The sequence below is a fragment of the Dysidea avara genome, chromosome 15 (assembly GCF_963678975.1).
Source record: "Dysidea avara chromosome 15, odDysAvar1.4, whole genome shotgun sequence".
In the NCBI taxonomy this organism is placed as follows: Eukaryota; Metazoa; Porifera; class Demospongiae; order Dictyoceratida; family Dysideidae; genus Dysidea; species Dysidea avara.
In genome coordinates this window covers 11,977,377-11,986,532 of record NC_089286.1, presented here as the reverse complement: position 1 = coordinate 11,986,532, position 9,156 = coordinate 11,977,377, and the positions used below count along the sequence as shown (strand labels likewise).

Here is a 9,156-nt window from a genome sequence, read left to right as displayed (position 1 = left end):
CTGTGTGAATGACTCTGATGGTGAACACTAGGACCATCTGAAATGGTACCACAGCTGCAAAATCTGTAGCTTACAAATGTTTAGTTAGACCACTGCTTGAGTAGGCTTGTCAAGTGTGGAGTCCACATACTGCTTGTGATATATCTGGCCTAGAGTCTGTACAACGTCGTGGTGGGCATGTGGATCTGATGATTGTCTAAATTTACTGCGCTGGCCTAGTCTCACTGATCGTCATAACTATCTGTCTGTGCCAACACTGTATGATATCCTCAACAACAGAACATCTCTTAACTTTATGATTACTATCGCTGTAATACTTCCTGCACCAGAGCCCATGAACTGTACCTTTACTATCTTCTATCAACAGTCACCGTTATTCTTTTTTTGTGAATACTGTATTTTGTGGAACACTGTATCATTTGATACACTCATTATTAAATCTGTAAATTATTTTCAACACTCCATTTATCATCTTTTTTGTATGTAGCTTTTTAAGTCTCTGTGTGTGTTTTGCTTATTGTAACTATTGTTTCTTTTCTTTGTAGTGTACTTTTGTGTTGTTATTCTTTGTCCTTGTAGTGTTATTTTTGTAATGTATGTGTTTAGGGAAGCACCCTGTACAGGCTATGCCTTTTGGTGCCACCCTGTCATTTTGGCAAATTAGATAAATAATAATAATGGAAATGACATATCATTAATTGTCATCACGTTAGTATACAAATGACTCTCCAAGAGGTCATTTTAGTCACCAATGAAGGTGACAGTGACTGACAAACTAATGGAAAGATGATTACACAAGGTAAGTACAGTAAGTGTAAGTGTTATTAAGTTGCTAAAAAAAGATAAGCCTGTCTGCGTAACTATTTATCAATCTACCCACATTTAATAGTCAATTTGCAAATTTATGTAAAGATAGAAAATAATACAGAAATAAATTCTCAAGATTACGATGAGGTGACCTTTACAAGAATTGATCCCTGGTATAAACATGCTGGTTTTTGTAAATAACACTTTCTCTCTCCTTGTGACTGTAGCAGGCCAACCTCCACAATCATAATACATGACTTTAAAGGTTAAACATTGGGACCACAATTCATGTAGATGTATCAATTGTCTTAAGGTCATGATCTGTGTGCATATTTAGCATAAATCACATATGGGCATACAGCTTTTCAAATGCCAAAGAAGTTGGGATAGAATGCTCTTCTCAGTCATCCAGCCATCAATGGTCATAGGTTACCTTATGGGAAGATGGTACAGAAAAGTAATATGTCAAATCTGTAATTTGTATAACGTCAATTAAACTTTTAACTTATACCTGAAATAAAAGTTATGAGTCATGAAGTTTGGAAAATTAGGTGTGTCCACATGCCCTGTTTTCGCAGGCCCAGTCACACATTATCTTTTAAATCTTTCGGTTGCTACAGCTGGCATTGACAACCTACCAGTATATTTAGATGTTCACAAAGCTTCTGGCTTTGACCATATTAGCGCGAGAATAAATGCACATCAAACTTGCCTTTATATTACAAACTATCTATCAGCATTCCTTGGATCAATCCCACAAGATTGGAAAACTGCTAATGTTGTACACAAGAAGGGAGATAAGAATGCTGCATCAAATTACAGACGGATATCTCTGGTGTCAATCAGTAGTAAACTCTTTAAACACATTTTAGCTTCTCAAATAATGCAGTACATCATATTGAGTCCAACAACAATCTATCCGACTCACAACATGGCTTTAGAACAGAGTCCAAAATTACAATTTTTAACTGTTCTGACAAAATGTCTGAACATATGCCAAAATATTCAACTTTTGGTCTAACATAGACAAGTCTCACTGTAATACAGTAGGACCATGATTATCTGAACCATGATCTATTAGAGTAGTTGAACACAACTCTATATAATTGAATGGGCTTCATTTATCCAAACAAATTCACTTATCTGATCACTTTTATGATTGAACTGGCACACAGGTATTTTGATAATGGAGGTCCTACTGTACTGAAATACACTACCACATCACATTCCGACGTACTAACCTCTCTTGGGCATTTGTGTAGTGTGCTCTGCCAACCAAAACACTACAGAGCAGACTGCTAATCTACATGAGATAATAGTTAGCTAACACTAAAGTAAGATTATGTATGTACAATGAAATTAACTGGGATTCACCGGATCTGTTTCTTCTAACAAAGCCTGAAATTATAGTCAGACATCAGACAATTTCCGACCATTATTTTCTGGACATAGTGTCCAAGCCATTAAAAATGCTAGTTATCCACTGCCAAAACAATTTACTGTAAGTGGTACTACAAGGAAAGCCTTCCATGCAAATGTGGGTACAGATTGCTGTGAATTGCTTGTAACAAAATTGATCAAAATCAGACTGAGTGCAAGACAATTCTATGAGCACATGAGCAAGTGCCAAATCCTACATATGAAAAACAGAAAAAAAATTCCCTTGAGTGGTTTGTGTGTACTCTCCATGTTGCTGTTGTGTTATTTCCCTACTTCTGTGTTGAAACATAGTTGTTACTATTCTTTGTGTTACTCATAGTTGAAAACTGGGAAACTTGGTAAGTTAATGTTAATTCTAGCTTTGTACGCTCACAATACGGGTGTGCGGCTAAGGCAGGCTTGCTTAGAGAGCAAGACTAGCTGATCTGTACCATATTAATGTATTTAATAACAATATACTATTAATTTTACACTAAATCCAGCTGCTGAGTGCACCTATAGTCAGCTTAGTGTATCGTTTCGCTTTAGTGTTAATTCCTTCTAAATAGCACATTATAGATTTTGTATTAGCTGCATGGAACTTTTTAAAATTGTATATAGCACACAAAGCAACAGATATTTTCCATAGATGAGTCTTGTATACATTACTTTTTATGAGCTACAACGCATGCTGACGTACCATGGATTCTATCAGTGAACACAAATGCAAAGCAATCCCATGCAGCAATTATAATAAAATTAACTACGTACCATAGACTCCAGTTATTAGACGCACATGGTTATTAAGTGCATATTACTTGTTAAGTGCATATTGCTTGTTAAGCGCATATGGTAGAGTTATGCTAGACACCTGTTTGTTAAGCGCAAATGGTTGAAATTGCCTCTGCCACCTCATACTACGTAGAATTGTTGTCAGAATGAAGCAGACATGTCACAGCACACTCAATGCCTCACCAGGCCTGTGTCTAGCAGATACTGCTGTCTGTAATAATGATAGCTGTAGCTGCTACCTGGCTTCTAAGGATTTCCGTTTCCACGACTGAAGCAAACTATTACCTGGTGTTCAAATGGCTTGAAAACTGTAGTGGGTACAACTGATTTCCTCCTAGCAGAAATTCCTTACCATAATTTATAAGCACATGCGCTTAACAAGCATAGTAAATTTCACAAATAATTCCTTCGAAAATTATAAGCACATGCGCTTAATAACCAGAGTCTATGGTATATACAATATTTAGCTACTACTGCATGGGTGCAAGACAGCTGACTCTTTCCTAGTGTGATCTGATCATTCATCCATCTTCATAATGTTGTGATCACAAGTATATTAATTTCTATTCTCACATAGGGTAATATCCAAGTTCAGCATTACTGCAATGGCAACAACAAAGGAAGTTCCATACTCAGGTATATCTCTGTACAGTATAGGAATGCCACGATAGTCATGACACAAAATTCCCTGGCATAGTACATCATGGCCCATTTGTGTTGTGACATAGAAACACCACAAATTGAATACTGGCATGCACCAAAAACTATGTGTGTTATACCCTTGAAAGTATTGATGCTTTGTGGAATTTCACCAAAGAGAAGTACATTTTGTTAGGTTTTTTCTAAGATACAATAGATATTTATTGCTTGGTTAAAATGTCAAATAACAATAATGAATCATGACTATAATATATTATGCTATATATAGATAAAACTTTGTGCGGGTGAGATCAAAGAAAAAGTTTACTTTAAAATTCATAAAGTACACTTTAGGGCAAACAGTGCTTTATTGCACTGCAAAGAGTGCTTTATTCGTACATTAAAAGCACTCCTTGTGGGCAATAAAGCACAGTCGTCCACGTGCTTTAGTGCAGGCTAATAGCCCACAGCACTCACACCAGTATGACTAATCACCCTAGCCGGTGAAGGCTGATAGCCCTTACTGTGCTGAGTGGTCGATCACCCCAGCCAATACAAGTTCCACCACTGGATTGCTTTTAGACATACCTAAATACTTTGATGATGGGTGGGAGAAGGTAACGTTACTGTTATGCTTGTTAATGTAAACAGACAAGTCCTGGAGATATATATCATGGAAATACTTCACCATGTGTCACGATAGAATCGATTGTAGGATGTGACCGAAACCTGCCAAAATATGTGATGAACGTCTACCATGCCAAACTTTGGTGAACTATGCGTGAGTTACTTTATTTAATTAGTTAGTGTGCATTCAGGCTGCTAATAATTTGTGCAACACGTGTTAATTGTGAGCCCTAGTGTATGGTGAGCTACATGACTAGAAAGTTTCATAAATCATTTAAAGCATAGCCTTGCTTGTGCTATATGAAAAACAAAGCACTTGGCTTTGCCTTGGGCTTTATTAGCATCTCGGCTGCACACCTCATACATTATTTTTCATATAGTACTCACGGCAATGCTTTAACATATCACATGCATGCAGCCATGCACACATAGTAGTAGCATGCACGCATTTTGTAAGTATATGTAATTAGTGTTGCACCGATAATCGGTTGAATTATCGGTAACAACCGATATTAGCTAATTTTACAAGTATCGGTATCGGCTACGAAGCGGAAATAATTTGCTGATCAACCGAAATCAATTGTTAAATTAATGGCAATGAGCAGGTCAAGAAACAGGTAAAAGTAAGGAAGGTGGTGAATGTAGCAGTAAGTGGTTTGCTGTAACTGTTTTGGCTTGTTTGTGTGCACAAGTATGGTTGCAAGGCTATAGTAGGCTGTGTATATTTATCAGCCGCCCACGCAATTAGTTGATCACTCTTCATAAAGGGTCTGTAGTCCCACTAAAAACACTGTTTGATAAGCTGGCTTAGCTGTTTTATAACTACTTGGCTTACTTTTCCATGAAAGGAGACAGTAGCAAAACTGTATAAAACATTGTAAAATCGGCCGCCCATGCAATTAATTACACTGATTACATTATCATTACAACTGCAGTTTATACACATAAACTTTAGGTGATTTTCTGCTCCTCCTCCCCTGTTCTGAAGAATATCGGTAAATATTGGCATATCGGTTACAGGAATAGGCAAATAATCGGTATTGGCAAATGTGAAAAAAAGCATATCGGTGCAACACTATATGTAATTATTATTATTGCATTTTCTACATGTATAATATGTAATTGAACATCATGTAGATACTAAGATGCCCTCATATGGAGAAATGATTGATTTGCTATCAGATGTGGAAAAAGATGTGCCAGAAACACTGTGTACAAAATTTAGGAAACTCTATCCATACATTCCAATTGGACGGCCTGATAGGTTTCATGACACCATTAAATGGCTGGCAGCACCAACAAGGCCATCAATTAAAGGACCAAGTAAATTACAAGGTTCACCGCTTGTGACATACAGAAAAAGAATCTGGATTCCAAAGACTAATAATAAACCCAAAGGTATGGCATTAGTTTTTGTAACTGTAAATAGGCCCTAGCTGATTATGCCGGCATACATAATTTAAAGCATAATAGGTGGCCAAAAGCATCAAGCATAATACCAGCATAATAGGGATAATATTTGAAAATTTAAACGCGTACACTTGAAAGAAAGCAAATTATCACACCAGTATGCATTTCACATTTAAAAACACATAATATAATTTATTATAACTTAATTAACCATTTCTTTGTTGGTTATTCACACTTTTAAGGAATAAGATTAAGATACTCTAAAAGAGCAGTCACTTACTGTATTACAGCAGTCAGGAACACTAATATACGCTGATAAAGCAGTCAGTTCTTGAGCATAATCTTGATTTTGAAAGCATAATCTTGAGCATAATATAGGCCTGCGCCGATTATGCCAGAATAATTTGGGGCATAATAGGTATCCAAAAGTATTGAGCATAATTTTTGTGCATTGGTTATCAGAGAGGCTGAAACTCTCCCTATTTTGCATAATGCAGAATGGCATAGTGTACAAACATGGTAAAAATTAGATTTACAGCTACGTTGTGAAGAAAAGATTAGTTAAGGATCAATATATTCTAATAGAACAGTTACCGCATATTGAAATATCCTAATAGAACATTCACAGATGCATTAGATACTCTAATAGAGCAGTCACAACACAATTTTATGAGCATATTTGGAGTATAATGGGACACAACTGGGCATAACTGGAGCATATATAATTGGGGAAGTTTTGGAGCATTGCTCAAAAGCATAATAGGCAATTTTAAAAGCATCATAGGCTCAGGCCTAGCATAATAGGCTTGATTTTTAAGCACTGCTCAAAATAATAAGTACAATTTTGAGCATAAGCCAGGGCCTAACTGTAACACTATATACGCACTACATACCTATACTATCTCATAATTATGTGCATAAATGTCACCATAAATATGACACCTTATGCAAACAGATATGTACATGATATTGCAATTATATTATTTAGCAGCTGATTTGAACCTTCCAGAGTGTCTTCATAAGTATGACCTGACTAAAACACTTTATTACAAATTTTTACTGATGTGCAGCAGTATGACACAGAGAATATCTCATGGCAGCTTTCAGAAATTCCAGAGCTAGGCTTTTACAGAGAATTGCATTGATTTCTTAAAATGTGGCCTCTGACAAAAGATGCTAACAAACCAACATTAGGAAAACTGTACCTAGCAATAGAGAAAAGGTTGCAAGCTAAAAGACTTGGCCCTAACAATACATACTTGTTTGTTGAAAGATTAGTTGCTTCACAATATGTGAACACTACTGTCATGACATATGGCTTAAACTTGACAGAGAAAAGTAAATCACACACACTGCAAATGCAAGTAGATGAACATGAGGTGGACATACAAAAACTAATAAAACAATTTAATGATCTCAAAAAAGAAATGACTGAAACAAAAAAGGAACTAACTAAAACTAAAACTGAGTTGAAGAAAACACAGAATGCATTAGAAGATACTACTAATAAGCTGCATTTCACTGAAGTTCAACATACAGCAAAATACCAATCAATATTAAACAAAAACTTGAAATTTGCCAAAGAATTAGGTGAATATTTGTACCATGATAGCATTTCAGATGAACTTAGTTCTACATACAAAGAATTATCAGAAGTCAAAGAAATGTGCACTGATTCTGTTGCAATTGATAATGGTTCTTTATTCAGCTTCAGTTTCAAAACTAGAAGTGGCAAAAAATATTCCCTTCAATACGCAAGCTGTATTACTGTTTACTATCCCACCAGATTCCTCCAGGAAATATCACAACAATAATCAAAAGCATCCAAAGGCATTTTTTCCTACTTTAAATACAGATTTGCTGACATTGCCTAAAGAGAGATGTGCAGGACAAATGAGAATAGATGAAATGTGCACAATCGGTGAAGCACACAAGGCTTCAGTTATTTGTAAACAACTTCAGGATGGAAAAACTTTACATTTAAACACTGATGGTACAACATTAGCACAAAGAAAGATAAATGGTATTGCTATAAACGATAAAGTGATTTCAATTAATGAAATACATGATGGCACAGCTGAAACCGTAATAAACGATGTTTCAAAACAATTGCAGAAGCTTAGGGAAATGGCATTTCCCCTCAATCTACCAAATGCTAACAGCATCAACTGGACTCTAATTTCCTCATCTTCATCAGATTCTGCTGCTGCACAAAAGAAACTAAACAAATTAATACAACAGTGTCAATCAAATGATCAAAAGCAATTTGGATATGCACGCCCTGAAGGGATCAGTCTCATTGAGAGCTTTTGTGCAATGCACCTAGGGTGTAATTTGCGAAAAGCATTTTTGGATGGCATGAAGAATGGTCAATCAAATGATGGTAGCACTAGAGAATATTATGCTGTAGACACTTTTGTATACGAATTTTGCAAATTATTTGGGAACAAAGGAACGCCAGAATATGGAAGTGGCGTTCTGAACTTTCCAGATTTTCTAAGTTTGATGCATTCAAAGAAATCCACTACATGGACAACTTCATATTATGAAGCATGCAGTAACATCATTCTAGAAAGGCAAGTGGGGAATCGATATTTTGTGACGGCTGCCAATGCAGGTAAAGTTTTTTTTCTTAAAGAAGCAGCCAAACATTTTATAGAGTACACAGGAAAGGACAACAGGCTGGAGAAGGAATTGTACAGAAAACTGCAAGATGCAGAAGAATTAGCATTGCTAAAAGCAGATGCCTTAATGTTCTTTCATATTTATGCAGACCTAGTCATGTTAGCAAAATCCAGTGTGTTAGAAAAATCAGTGGTTGACATGAGTACACATTACTTAGAATTGAAAATGTTTTTGAAAGAATTAAGTGCCCATCCTGAAGTAGCAATGGATCACTCTTATCATGCGTTCAGATCTGAATCACGTCTATACATGGACAACATTAAAACCAACCATCGATTACATTCTAAGTCTGTTTTAATCCATCAGAATCTATTTCAATCAGACAACCTTGATGATAAAGTATTTGATATCAAAGAGCTGCAATGATGGAACAAAAACTCCAGAATTATGCTACAAACCAGTTACCAGGTGGTAAATACTGGAGTCCCACACCAGAGGCTAAAGCAATTTGTCTGAGATAAGTCCAAGTAATGATATTTGTGAGTCTATTCTTGGGCTTAATGATTATTTAAGCACTGCGATTCCAAATACACATCAGCACATGTGCTGGTTTGACACGTCCTGCTTTTGAGAACCTAAGTGAGTCAACTCCTTATTTGTGTTCCGATTGCACATTTACTAAACAATATAAGGAAATCTGTGAACTGAAGGAAATAAAGAAACTAACTAGTAAAATAACAGAACTACCGTATGGCTCCAAATTTTCGTAGCAAAAAAATTTCGTATTTTTCGTAATTGCACTGTAATTACGAAAATTTTTATTACGAAATTTTCATG

General features: G+C 35.9%; 1 pseudogene; it reads left to right on the top strand.

Annotated features, from left to right (window-relative positions):
• Nucleotides 1–5,429: 5,429 nt before the first annotated feature.
• Nucleotides 5,430–8,950, top strand: LOC136245283 (uncharacterized; annotated as a pseudogene).
• The last annotated feature ends 206 nt before the right edge of the window (nt 8,951–9,156 follow it).